This window comes from Cebus imitator, unplaced genomic scaffold, assembly GCF_001604975.1.
Source record: "Cebus imitator isolate Cc_AM_T3 unplaced genomic scaffold, Cebus_imitator-1.0 Scaffold18, whole genome shotgun sequence".
NCBI lineage: Eukaryota > Metazoa > Chordata > Mammalia > Primates > Cebidae > Cebus > Cebus imitator.
In genome coordinates this window covers 19,107,461-19,121,866 of record NW_016107333.1, presented here as the reverse complement: position 1 = coordinate 19,121,866, position 14,406 = coordinate 19,107,461, and positions in this window count along the sequence as shown.

The following is a 14,406-nucleotide window of genomic DNA, read 5'->3' as shown; positions in this document are numbered from 1 at the left end:
CTTATCATCGTTATGGTTCACAGTTTACAGTAAACATAATTTATAGCTGGGTTGAGAGTTTTTTAAGTGACCTTGAGGTTATATCACTGGGACCTGGTCAATTCCTCCCCCTCTCCTATCCCATCATAACTTTGTTCAGAATGTATCAGTAAGTATCTGCTCACCTTCTGCTATATGTTGAAATCTTGGAGATACAAAACAAGTGAGTGCAGCACCCTGCCTCTCCCCACAGGAGACTATTTGAAGCAATAAGAAATAAGCACATAAAATAATTTGTGAGTAAGATATCATTATAATTGCAAGGCAGCACAGCAAAGTGTTTAAGAGATAAGATGCTGGATTCAGACAGAGTTGGTTTATACTGCATCTCTCCACCCAGAATCTTGTGATCTTGGGCAAATTATTTAACCTCTCTGAGCCTTAGTTTCTCTAACTCTTGCTAGCCCTCCTCTAAGATCTAGATTAGGACGATAATCATATCTGCCTCACAGAAGCATGGGAGGATTAAATGAACTAATACATGTGAAGTCCTTGGCACAGTGTCTGAACATGGTAAGTGTTCTACAGATGGAAGGAGATGATATTGGCAGCCTAAGGATTCAGAATTATGTATGGTACATGCAGAAACATCTAATCAGTATACAGAATTCACCAGGCTCCATCTCCCATCCAGTCTGTATTATCAAGCAGTTTGCTATTCTGCACTAAAAATGTCTCCTTAATATTCAGAGTTTACTCTAGTGTGATTGCCAACTCTGTGTGGGTGTGACGGAAAAGATCAGTTTCTCACCAGGAGTCCTTTTGCACCATGGACATGTAAAGGCCAGCCCTTGGTCTGCAGCTGCAGCTGCTATTTGTAGCCTGCACGATGCGATTCTGGGGCTCTGATTTATTTTCTGCCTTGTGCCTTTGTTCTGCAGACCCTAGGCCTGCCCAGCTGCCCTGGCTGTTGCTGCTGTCCCACAGTGCTCTTATTTTGCCTTATGGTTGAAGATGTTCTTCCTCCCTCAGCTGTCTTCCAGAATATTCAAGGAAATCATCATTTTAATCTATGTATTATTTGCAAACTATGCAAAGGTCTAATATTCAGCATCTATAAGAAACTTACAAATTTACAAAAGAAAACAAACTCCCCCATTAAAAAGTGGGCAAAGGACATGAACGGACACTTTGCAAAAGAAGACATACATACGGCCAACAAGCATATGAAATAAAGCTCAAGATCACTGATCATCTCTGAAATGCAAATAAATACCACAATGAGATACCATCTCACACCAATCAAAACAACTATCACTAAAAATTCAAAAAATAACATGCTGGCAAGATTGTGGAGAAAAGGGAACACTTTTGGTAGGAGTGTAAATTCAACCATTGTGGAAAGCAGTATGGTGATTCCTCAAAAAGCTAAAAGCAGAACTACCATTTGACCCAGCAATCCCATTAGTGGGCATATACCCAGAGGAATATAAATCATTCTGCCATAAAGACACACACACATGAGTGTTTGCTGCAGCACTATTCACAATAGCAAAGACGTGGAATCAACCTAAATGCCCATAAATGATGAATTGGATAAACATGATACATTTATACCATAGAATACTATGCAGCCATAAAAAAGAAGAGATCATGTCTTTTGCAGCAGCATGGATAGAACTGGAGGCCATTAACTTTAGCAAATTAACAAACAGAAAACCAAATACTACATATTCTCACTTGTAAGTGGGAGCTAAATGATGAGAACTTATGAACACAAAGAACAGAACAACGGGCCAGGTACGGTGGCTCATGCCTGTAATCCCAGCACTTTGGGAGGCTGAGGCAGTCAGATCACCTGAGGTCAGAAGTCTGAAACCAGCCTGGTCAACATGGTAGAACCCCATCTCTACTAAAAATGAAAAAAAAAAAAAAAAAAAAAAAAAAAAAAAAAAAAAAAAAAAAAAAAAAAAAAAAAAAAAAAAAAAAAAAAAAAAAAAAAAAAAAAAAAAAAAAAAATTAGCTGGGTGTGGTCGTGGGTGCCTGTAATGCCAGCTACTTACTTGGGAGGCTGAGGCAGAAGAATTGCTTGAATCTGAGAGGTAGGGGTTGCAATGAGCCGAAATCACACCACTGCACTCCAGCCTGGGCAACAGAACGAGACTCTGTTTCAAAAAAAAAAAAAGGAAGAAGAAGGAAACAACATGCACTGGGGTCATCTTGGGGGTGCAGGTGGGAGGAGGGAGAGGAGCAACAAAGATAACTATTGTGTACCAGGCTTAATAACTGGGTGATGAAATAATCTGTACAACAAACCCCCATGACACAGGATTATCTATGTAACAAACCTTCACATGTACTGTTGAACCTAAAATAAAAGTTTAAATTAAAAAAAAATGATTTTAAGACAATAAAAATGACTTCGTTTGTTTATTTGTTTATTTATTTATAGAGATGGGGGTCTCACTATGTTGCCCAGACTGGTTTTGAACTCCTGGGTTCAAGTGATCTGCCTGGCTCAGCCTCCCAGACTGCTTAGATTACAGGCATGAGCCACATGCTCGGCTGATCATCATCATTTAGTAAACATTTGCAGTGTCCTCAGCATCCTGCTAAGCATTTTTCATGTAGTACCTTATTTAATACTCATAAAACACTATAAGATGGATACCATTGTTATCTTCATTTTAAGATGAGGAAACTGAGGTCCAAAGAAGTTAAATAATTTTTCAAATCTCACACAGTTAGTGATAGAGCCAGTATTTGAAAACAGGTATGTTTTCCAGAATCCATGGCCTTAACAATTAAAGTATACTTCCTCAAATAAATGTAGGTGAACATCTTTCCTTTGAAAATATATTTCTTCCAACCTTAGCACGGCAAATAATGTAGCAAAGTTTTCCCCCAGATCTCCTGCAACACTACTTTAAGGAATTATGCTTGGGCTAAGGAAAGTGTAGTGATCAGTTAGCAAAGGCTGCAGTGGGCTTTTGGACTATAAATCTATTGATTATGGAGGGGAAGGGACCACAAATAAGAGTCTTAGTGTTTTAATTTTCAAAGATGTATCAATAGAATGATTTTAGGAGTTAGGACCACAAGTATGAAGAAATCATAGGTGTCATTTAAGGTATTCCTGAAAGTTATATTGTCCTTAGTGTTCATCAAGCAAAAAAGAAAAGCATTTTCATGTCTTAGGCCCTCACTGAGTTTAAGGTATTTCAAGTTTAATGGAAAACAATTTATGTATACTCAAATTCTGTCAAGTTTAAAAGTCTTTGCTGCAAATGACAAATCTATGCACATATCTTAAGAGCTGAAGAAACACAAAATGCAAGCAAATGAGCAAAGTGGTTTGGAGTTGACTTTGATTCACAGATATTTGAGAATAGACAGAATTCACAGATATTTGAGAAATAGACATATTTCAAAGCATACTTTTTCAAGTAGAAGATCTACAGAGTCACATCCAAATGATTTCTATGTAAATGACCTAAATCTCCAATAGCATGTTAAATATTCTACAGTTCGCATGTCATCTTGAGCCCTCCACACAGGACCTTGGCCATGTCTCATGAAGTTTGGGTCTGTTCTATAATCCTAATAAGAGAAATCTAATTTTTTTCCAGAGAGGTCCTGAAGAGGGAGAAGGTCCAGAGATGGTATCAAAGATACCATGACACCTCTTACACATTCCTATATGGGATTAAGAACTTTTCCACACAGATCCTTCTCATCCTAAGGGCTATGTGGATGGGCTGTCTGAGCCTTCCAGGCTAACAACACAGAGCAAATATTTTTAAACTGAAACTAGGACAACCAACTTGAAAAAGTTCTTGACAGCATTTACAAAAGCCTCAATGTGACATTGCAATTCTACTTCCGGGTTTATACCCAATAGAAATACATTCTTATGCTCACGATAAGACAAATAACAGCATTATTCATGATATCAAAAACTGAAAATAATCCAATTTTATCACATTGTATAATGGATAAACTGTGGTGTATTCACATAAAAGAATATTAAATATCAATGAGAATGAATGACATGGGTGAATCTCACAAAACTAATGCTAAGGAAAAGTTGCCAGACACAGAAAGAACATACTGTATGATTCTATCTTATGAAGAACAAAATGGACAAAGCTAACTTTAGCTATTTTAAGTTATAATATTCTATTTCTCTAGATGCTGGTTACATCAGTTATTGTGTTTGTAAGAATTAATCGAACTATACTCACACACACTTTTCCACATTTATGTTACACTTTACTAGCATTTTAAATTGGAACAACAAATTATTTTAAGTATAAAAAAGCAATTTTCATACTGTAATATTTTCTTCAGAATAATATGAGAAGCGGGGAACTTGGCGGATTACATATTAAACAAAAGTGGCTATGAGTTGATAGTTGTTGAAGATGGATGATGGATAGTTATAATCATAGAATACAGTGTCATAATATTATTCTTGTATTTAAACTTTTTGGTACTAAAATTACCAAAGCAAGGAAAAAATCTTCTTGTCCATCCCATGCCAGTTATGACTGGAGAGAGATTGTCCTATGGAAACAAAATCACATTTTCTCTCTTTCTCTTAATGTGAAATCTTTGGAAAAGAATAATTTAGTCAAAGCCCTTTTATTCAATATGATAAGACAGCGGGCTAATCAAAAACATCTGTTACAGCTGGTTGTTTTATCACACCTGTTTTGACATTTATTTTTGCAATTTGAATGCATTTATGCATCCAATCTACTTTTCTTTTCTTTTCTTTTTCCTAAGATGGAGTTTCATTCTTGTCATCCAGGCTGGAGTGCAGTGGCGTGATCTCAGCTCACTGCAACCTCCACCTCACAGTTCAAGCAACTCTTCTATCTCAGCCTCCCTTCTAGCTGGGATTACAGGCGCCTGCCACCATGCCCAGCTAATTTTTATATTTTTAGTAGAGATGGCATTTCACCATGTTGGACAGGCTGATCTTGAATGTCTGACCTCAAGTGATCCACCCGCCTCAGCCTCCCCAAGTGCTGAGATTACAGGTGTGAACCACTGCGCCCGGCCTCGACCTAGTTTTTATAGAAACAGCTCTCCACATTCATATTTCATCTGTTTACTTAATATTTAATTAAATTCCAGCAACAAAAATAACTAGCATAAACAGGTTTGGGAACAAATAATACTCTTGATAAGCCTGTAACTGATTCAACTGGTAAAAGAAAGCAGTACACTTAAGAGTAGTCCAGAATGCTAGACACATCAGTCAGTGTATTTTTTTAGAGAGAGTAAAGGGAGGTGGTTAATTTTGTCATTCAGTTAAGTGGAGGAGGCTACAGATAGTTAAAATAGTAGCGTCTATTATTTCTTGACTACTCATAATGAGTCCAGTGCTCTCCTGAGCATTTTGCATATATTATTTAATGCTTACATTCTGCATACATAATTCCATTGTATCCGTACAACAGCGCTGAAAAATTAACATCATCTTTTCACAGATGGCAAAAAATGTTTCAGAGAAATTGGGTAATTTGCCCCAATATATAAGTGTTTCAGAAGTAGAGGAATCAGAATTTGAACCTGGGTTGTCTGTCTCCGATGCCCACTCCTTAGCCCTGTGGTGTACCATTTCCTATGCTCACCCATGAGAGCTGCCCAGTACCTAAAGTAGGAGAACTCCATTTGCTGGCAAATGTTCTCTGTGTGGAAGTTTCAATGGCTCAGACCATCATTAGGGCTTGAGAAATGGGTGATGGGGCTGGAGACTGGAGAAAGCCATTAAATGCCCTGCTTCGTCTTTTCTTAAGAAGCTGCCTCTGAAAGGAGAAAAAAAGCACTGGCAAGGATGATGTCATAAGTAATAGCAGCAAGGCACTCTTGGCAAGAAGAGTTTACTTTCTTTAATTAATTTGAGCGGGTATCTTCAGACTTTTACATGCCAGACTCTTTTCTCCTCAGCTGTCTTCGTTATATCATTACACAGTCCAGTTGCCCTCTCCTGAGGAAGAGAAGGAAAAAAACCTCAGATTTGAACCAGATGCTTTGAAGTGGCTCATGGAATACAAAATGGGAAATTTCTTTTAAAATGAGACAGGTCATTTGCAACCCTGTTACACATCAGAATCTCCAGGGCAACTTTTACTAAACACCCATGTTGAGGCTTCACCGCCTTGCCCAAGCCCATATTCTGATTGACTTGGCGTGGGGTGGGGTGGAGCTCTGGCATACTATTTTTAAATTAATATCCTCCTAAACTGGAGAAAACATGCCGTCCAGAGTTGCAACCACAGGTCTCAACAAACGGATTTTTTTAAGAAATAAATTTTATTCTATGTATTTAAGATATACAACATGACATCATGAGATACATATAGATAGTAAAATTGCTACTATAGTGAAGCAAATTAACATATCCATCATCTCACATAATTACCCACTTTTGTGTGTGTAGCAAGAGCAGGTAACATCTGCTCATTTAGCAAACATCCTAAATACAGTGTTATTAACTATATTCCACATATTGCACATTAGCTCTCTTGACTTATTAGCCTACACATTTGCAACTTTGTACCCTTTGACCTACATGTCCCTATTTCTTCCCATACTCCATTGGTAACCACTGTCCTTCCCCGGATAACAGACCTTATTCTCTATCTTCCTATATGCTTTAAAATTTTTTTTCTGTATCTGGTTTATTTTATTTAGCATCTGGAATTTCACTCCGGATTCATCCATGTTATGGCAAATGGCAGGATATCTTTCTTTATTTAAGGCTGAATCTTATCACACTGTATAGATTTACTGCAGTGTTTTTATCCATTCATTTGTCAATGGACTCTTGGGTCGTTTCTCTGTCTTACTATTGTGAATAATGCTACAATAAACATGGCAGTGCAGATATCTTTACAAGGTGGTGATTTCATTTTCTGGGGGGTATATACCCAGAAGGGGGATTGCTAGGTCATGTGGTAGTACTATTTTTTTGTTTCTTTAGGAACCTGTATTCTGTTTTTTATATGGCTGCACCAATCTGTATTCCCACCAGCAGTGTAAAAGGGTTCCCTTTCCTACACATCCTCACGAACATTTGTTATCTCTTATCTTTTTTATGATAGCCCATCCTAACTGGTGTGAGGTAATATAGTGGTTTTGATTAGTGATGTTGAGCACCTTTTCAAATACCTGTTGGCCATTTTTATGTCTCCTTTGGAGAAATGTCTATTAAATCCTTTATCCATTTTAGACTTTTAAGGACTGAATAGCTGTAGCTGATTGGTCCAGAGGAATGATTCCCACAGATGCTTTATGCAATATGGGTATTTCCAAAAGGCCACTATAAATATAGCACCATCAAACTCAATGACTTTATAATTTCAAAAGGCCTATTCTTCAATGTAGCTGCTTATTGACACTTCAGTTTGTTTGTCAAGTAGCTAATGATCTAAAACTATGATCATTAAATACACCAAGAAAGCTGATATAAAAGGAATTCTGCATTGAACAGTTTTATGGTTATTTTTAAACAGCCTAATACCAAGCTGAGCATTGTATCATATTCTGTTTATGTCATCCAAAAATCAGTTTTATTTCCCATTTCCTACCAAAGTTACCATATGTCTTTTATTTAAAATCTCAAGGTAGAGTAAGATGAAATTTTGGTGTTATATCAGACAGACTGAACAAGCAGATTTTTTAAAACCCAAAGTTGTAGCTAAAAAAGAAAACATGAAAAAAAAAACCATTAAAAAATCTGTTTGCAAGCCGGGCACGGTGGCTCAAGCCTGTAATCCCAGCACTTTGGGAGGCTGAGGCGGGTGGATCACGAGGTCAAGAGATCGAGACCATCCTGGTCAACATGGTGAAACCCCGTCTCTACTAAAACTACAAAAAATTAGCTGGGCATGGTGGCGCGTGCCTGTAATCCCAGCTACTCAGGAGGCTGAGGCAGGAGAATTGCCTGAACCCAGGAGGCGGAGGTTGCGGTGAGCCGAGATCGCGCCATTGCACTCCAGCCTGGGTAACAAGAGGGAAACTCCATCTCAAAAAAAAAAATAAATAAATAAAAAAAAATAAAAAATCTGTTTGCATAAATAAGATAGCAAATAATCCTGTATTATTTAACTTCTTAAATGGAAAATTCACCACTTATTTTTTCCCCTAATATCAATATCATAATGTTCTTGGGGCACAGGGTCCACCCAAATGAGAATAAAAACAAAAAACAAAAATATTTTGTGTTTTATTGGTTCATATCACCTAATGTTTATGAAATATTCTGCTATAATACTCTAACATTAAATGCTGTTTCTGGGGTTGAAAGGGAAAGAAGTGGAGAGAAAGAAGATAGGGATTTTTTTTTTTTTGGACATGAAGTCTCTCTCTGTTTCCCAGGCTGGAGTAGTGAAAACTCACCTCCCAAGTTCAAGCAATTCTCCTGCCTCAGCCTCCCGCATGGCTGGGATTACAGGCACACACCACCATGCCCGGCTAATTTTTATAGAGACAGGTTTTCACCACATTGACCAGACTGATCTCGAACTCTTGACCTCAAGTAGTCTGCCCTCCTCAGCCTCCCAAAGTGCTGGAATTACAAGTGTGAGCCACTGTGCCTGGCTAGATCTAGGATTTTTAAAAAGAACTATACTTTTGCAGGCTATGGTGATGATAAGCAAATCCCATATGTGTTAGCATAAAATCTTCCTCAGAGCGCCCAAAGAATTTTCACAGTGCTACATGGCATAATTGGCCAAATGTATATACATTTGTTATTTTTTCCTTTCCTACCAAACCCAAAAGCTCATCTTTCTTATCTGCTCCGAGAAAGCCTCTCACATGCTTGAATTGTTCTTTGAGACAAGAACTCTGTCAGGACATATCCATATTTATAGAAAGGGCAGGCTGGGTGTGATAGCTCATGCCTGTAATCCCAGCCCTTTGGGAGGCTGAAGTGGGAGGATCACTTGAGCCTGGGAATTCAGGACCAGTCTGGGCAACATAGCATGTACCGTCTCTGCATTAAAAAAAAAAAATAAGTTAGCTGGACATAATAGCATGCGCTTTTAGTCCCAACTACTTGGGAAGCCGAGGCAGGGGCATTGCTTGAGCCCAGGAGGTCGAGGCTGCAGTGAGCTATGATTGAGCCACTGCACTCCAGCCTGGGTGACAAAGCTATACCCTGTCTCAAAAATTAATAAATAAGTAAAATAAGAAATAAAGAATATTAAACTCTTACACTCAGCCTTTCTGATTATTTTTTTAAAGAAAACTGACACCTGCACATAGAGTACAACACAAAACAAACTGATGTGTCATCACATTTTTCCCACTTATTTTGCAGTTCCTCCCTTCCTCCATGGCCATTTTAAATGTGCACATTTATAGTCGTAATGAAATGGACATTATACATATATTCATCCCATCAACTTCACATAGTCAAGGGTCATTTTCTTAATATAATTGACTAAAGCCACTCTCAACGCAAAACTTTAATGTCCTTGCAACTCCGCAGTCCCCTCTGTGAACTGAGTAAATTCAGTCAACATGTGAGTCTTATATTTTTAAGAGAAAGAAGTAATTCTGCAGATCCAGAAAACCAATGTTCTCTTCTAGAATTTCCTGGTTTCTAAAGACAGAGAAAGAGAGACACTGGTTGAGAGGCCCTCCTATGGGGGAAGATTCTTCATCCCAAAATAAACTCTTCCTGCTCAAGTTAGAGCCTCGGGCTTAAAGTATCAGCATCCTGGAACTAGAACAATACAAACACGGGATAAGGGGAATGAGAGAGGAGCATTTGTATGTGATGTAGTCATTGCCGTGTTAGTAGAGGCTCAGCGACATGTAGGGAATGCAATGAAGTTAGGGGGGATTTTCGTCCATCATAAAGGAAGACTAGGTGCCATCTACTGGTGAAGAAACTGAAAATAAATCATACTTTGCATTTTTCCAGCAAAACTCGGTCTCTTTAGACAATGCAGTCTGCAAGATATACAGATATTTATAGGATGTGCAAATTATCATGTGGTCATGATAAGCTGGAAAGGTTTAACCCATTCTCCAGCCTGATTTGGATTTGGAAACTTACATTTTCATTTCTAAAATTTACTTTACAAATCTCTGTGCACAAAATGGTAAAGTTATGTAAAAAGATGTTCACTGTGGCACTGTTGGCAATTACTTTTTTAAAAAAGCCAAAAATAAGTTCAGTAATGAGAGTCTGATTAAATATATTATACACATTTGCTATACATTAAAATGGCACATACAAAAGAGCATATGTGTGGGCATGGTGGCTCATGCCTGTAATCCCAGCACTTTAAGAGGCCAAGGCAGGAGGATCGCTTGAGCTCAGGAATTCAAGACCAGCCTAGACAACATGGTGATATCCCTTTTCTACAAAGAAATATGAAAATTAGCTGGGTGAGCTGGCACATGCCTGTTGCCCCAGCTACCTGGGAGGCTGAGGTAGGTAATCCCAGCACTTTGGGAGGCTCAGGCGGGTGGATGAGGAAGTCAGAAGTTCGAGACCAGTCTGGCCAGCATGGTGAAACCCTGTCTCAACTAAAAATACAAAAAATCAGCCAGGTGTGGTGGTGTGCGCCTGTAATCCCAGCTACTCAGGAGGCTGAGGCAGGAGAATCACGTGAACCCAGGAGGCAGAGGTTGTAGTGAGCTGAGATTGTGCCATTGCACTCCAGCCTGGGTGACAGTGAGAGACTCCATCTCAAAAAAAAAAAAAAAATTATGTAGATATAGACAAGATATAGAAAAGCTATAGAAATTTTAAAATCCCATGCAATATAGAAAAGAAAAAAATAAATCTTCTGAAATTCCATTACCCATGCATTCAATGTCATTGGTGTATTTCCTTCCTTTCTATGTCAACTTCACACCATTCTATACACATGTATTTGATGTGCTGTTTTCTGTGTTGCTGTAACTCTAGAAACTGCCCCGTTTTAAAATGTCCTCTCTTTTATCTCCTCTGCTGCATCTTGATGTCACTCGAAAGAAAACATTTGCAGTTTTACCTTCCTATCTCAACACTTTCTCTTTGTTAGTCTTGTTTAAATATTGTTTACATGCTGTCACCAAGGATAAACCTCTAACATCTTCCAAAATAGAGACCAAGGAAACGATCAGATTTCTTTAAGGCTCAACTCAGCGCAATAACTTGGCTAATGGAATAAATACACACTGAACAGTGGCACACATGCCTTATGAATAAAGGACTGGTTGAGAATAACACGATTCTTGCAAAGTCTGACAAATTACAAAACTAAGATCCTTCAGTGAAAGGAAAGCAGCTGGGAAGATTGGCCTGATCGGGTTCAAATCCAAGTGAAGAACAGCATAAGCCACTAGGAAAGCTTATTTGGAAGAGAAGCGCTTGATACGCCCACCTTCTGTGCATTTCCCTATAACTGGCAGGGAGACTCCAAGTGGATTTAGAAAAGTAAAAATAAGGGGTTTATGCAACTTTGAGTGTTGACAGAAAAAGTTATCCAAGTGCCTTGTTTGCCTAAGAGGGGAGGAGAGAATAACTGTGTTGACAATGATGACAGGTCCGAGACTTGTGGGTTTAGTTATGTGAGGCCCTACTGTATTACACTTCAGGGTTATTTTGGGATGGTCACGAGAGAGCCCTTGAACCCTGAACAAAGAACCTCTCCTTGCCTTATCCTATTGCAGATGACAGTGAAGGGTTTCAAGTGCCCAGAGTCTGATGCAACTGCGAAACCCCAACCAAAAGACAGGTGAATGTGGGTCTCTTTGTTCTCTTGCTTTGACTTTCTCTTTAAAAGCCTCAGTGTTCCAAAACTCATGTATAGCCCTGTTTTTCTGTGCCATTTATAATGGTCTGCCTAAGGGAACATAAGACAGGACTAGTGACATGCTTGGAGCGGGCATCTGAGTTAGCCGGTGGCAGGTACAGTAAGAAAATCTTAATAACTCCAGTTACACTTGGTTTTAGCCGACTTCATCCTCGGAGCAAAAGGAAAACTAGTATTACCAAGAACACATGCCCAAAGCCAGTTTTCCTTGCAGATAAGCAATTCAGGAATATTCAAGCCTTCAAGCCTTTCCATGACAGAGACAGCAGAATAAATTTAAAATAATAATAAAGAGAAAAACCACTCTTAAAAAAATAATAAACAAGCCACACTATAATTTGTTGGACAATACGTCCCTCCAAGTTCAACATTACTTGGTAGCCACTCTGGAAAACATCTGTGGCAAGTTAAGACATCGATCCCAAGTCCTGTCTTAGATTAGCACCAGTTAACTGGAGTCTTCTTCCCTTTCCTTCCATTTGCCTGAGCTTGACTAAGATCCCAAATGAGTAAAGATCTTTCATCTCAGCACCAGACTTTCAGAGCAGTTATAAATATAGGCTCAAACGGCCTCACTCATGAGGTTAGGTTTTAACTTCTGACATATGAAGTGCTAATGGTTTCAGTGAATACCTGGCCAAAAATCTGCAGTGCCCTCTTTGCTTGTAATATATTATGATTCTGTTATCCCAGCTAGTAACAACTCAGCCACATGAAAATTTCTCCCAACTCCTTTGTTTTTTTTTTTGCCTCACCCCATTTGGATTTAATTAGAATGCTTAAGCTCTATATCATCAAAAGGTTTAAAATAAGAAGGGAACCATTGTTAACTCTACATCTCAAGGCTAATGTAATAATATCACTAGTACAATAATTTTTCAAGTACAGCAATCCTATGTGGTAGGTACTATTAATGTTCTCATTTTCTGGATAGGAAATTCAGGAAAAAACTTTTAAGTAGTTTGCCCAAGGTCACAGAGCTGGGAAGTAAGGTGGAGGTGAGATTTGATTCTAGATGGTTAGACTGCAAACCTATATCCTAAACCTCAGAGAAAATAAGTCTCTAACACCCTGGTCTCTCATCTTATCTGCCCCTCACAGCAATAACGCTTGTTCATGCATTTTGAGCAAAGCCTGGTAATGTGTTTGTTCTCAATTTGATTATCCAGTAATTCACTTTCACATGTGACCCTTAAAAATGTAAACAACAACATCTGCTCCAAAGATATCAAACAACCTTATATTCATGGATAGAATTAATTTTGCAGCTGTGAAAATTCTACCACCTGCGTAACATCTAACAGACATATCAATAGAGAAGAGATGGTATTTTAAGTTACAGTCAGGCTGTGGAGTCATCCCTTCCTCCTGCTGCTATTCCTTTCATGTGCCTTTCCACTCCTAATTTGGTTGTCTCCCCTTCACTTGACTATGACACATTCTTTCCTATATGTTGCCAAACATCCTTGCGATGGGACCCAAGAAGAAGCCATGTACAAGTATCCATAGTTTCCTTTCCTCTTTGGCCTGTCAAAGGGAACCTTCCCTGCACTCAAACCTCTGAAGAGGAAGGATTCTTGCTTATGGAAGGAAAGCTAGGTGAGCCTAAAGAAGAAGTTGGGGATGGAGGTAGCAGGAGCTAGAGTGATAGGAAAACATTCTGGGAATGAATGTTAGAAAGAGATTGGAGTTGCTGGAGAAAGGTTTGCAAGTGCAGAGTACAAAGGAAGTAGATTAGACAGGAGAGAGGATTTTAATAAGTGCTGCAGTGAAATATGCATTTGGGGTTTTTTTTTTAATTTTACTTTTTTTTTTTTTTTTTTTTTTCGGGGTTTTACCATGTTGGCCAGGCTGGTCTTGAACTCCTGACCTCATGATCCACCCACCTCGGCCTCCCAAAGTGCTGGGATTACAGGTGTGTGCCACCACACCCGGACGCATTTGGGTTCTTTTGAAATTTCTTTAAGAGATGTAACCAAAAATGGAAGCCTTTTGTAATTTTTTTCTGTTGACTTTTGCTTCTTGTTTTGTTTTGTTTTTGAGACAGAGTCTCATTCTGTCACCCAGGCTCGAGTGCAGTGACACAATCTCAGCTCACTGCAACCTCCGCCTCCCAGGTTCAAGTGATTCTTGTGCCTCAGCCTCCCAAGCAGCTGAGACTACAGGTGTGTGCCATCACGCCCAGCTAATTTTTGTATTTTCAGAAGAGATGGGGTTTCGCTGTGTTGGCCAGGCTGGTCTCAAGTTCCTGGCCTCAAGTGATTTGCCCGCCTCAGCCTCCCAAAGTGCTGATATTGTAGGCATGAGCCACTGCTCCCGGCCAACTTTTGCTTCTTTAAATGCAACTCTGTGCAGAGATGGGTATGTTATTTGGATTTGTTATTGTTACATCCTTTTTCACACTTCTCACCTCTAGGCAAAGATCAAATAGAAGACTACTTCTGGCAGAGGAAGAGGGAACAGACAACGCGAAGTCCCTAAATAGGAACAAGTTTGAGTTACTGGAGGAAGTTGGTGTGACTGGAGTTTAGTGGGAGACAGGGAGTTACAGAATGAGGTTGGAGTGATGGGCGGAGGTTAGATCCTACAGTACTCT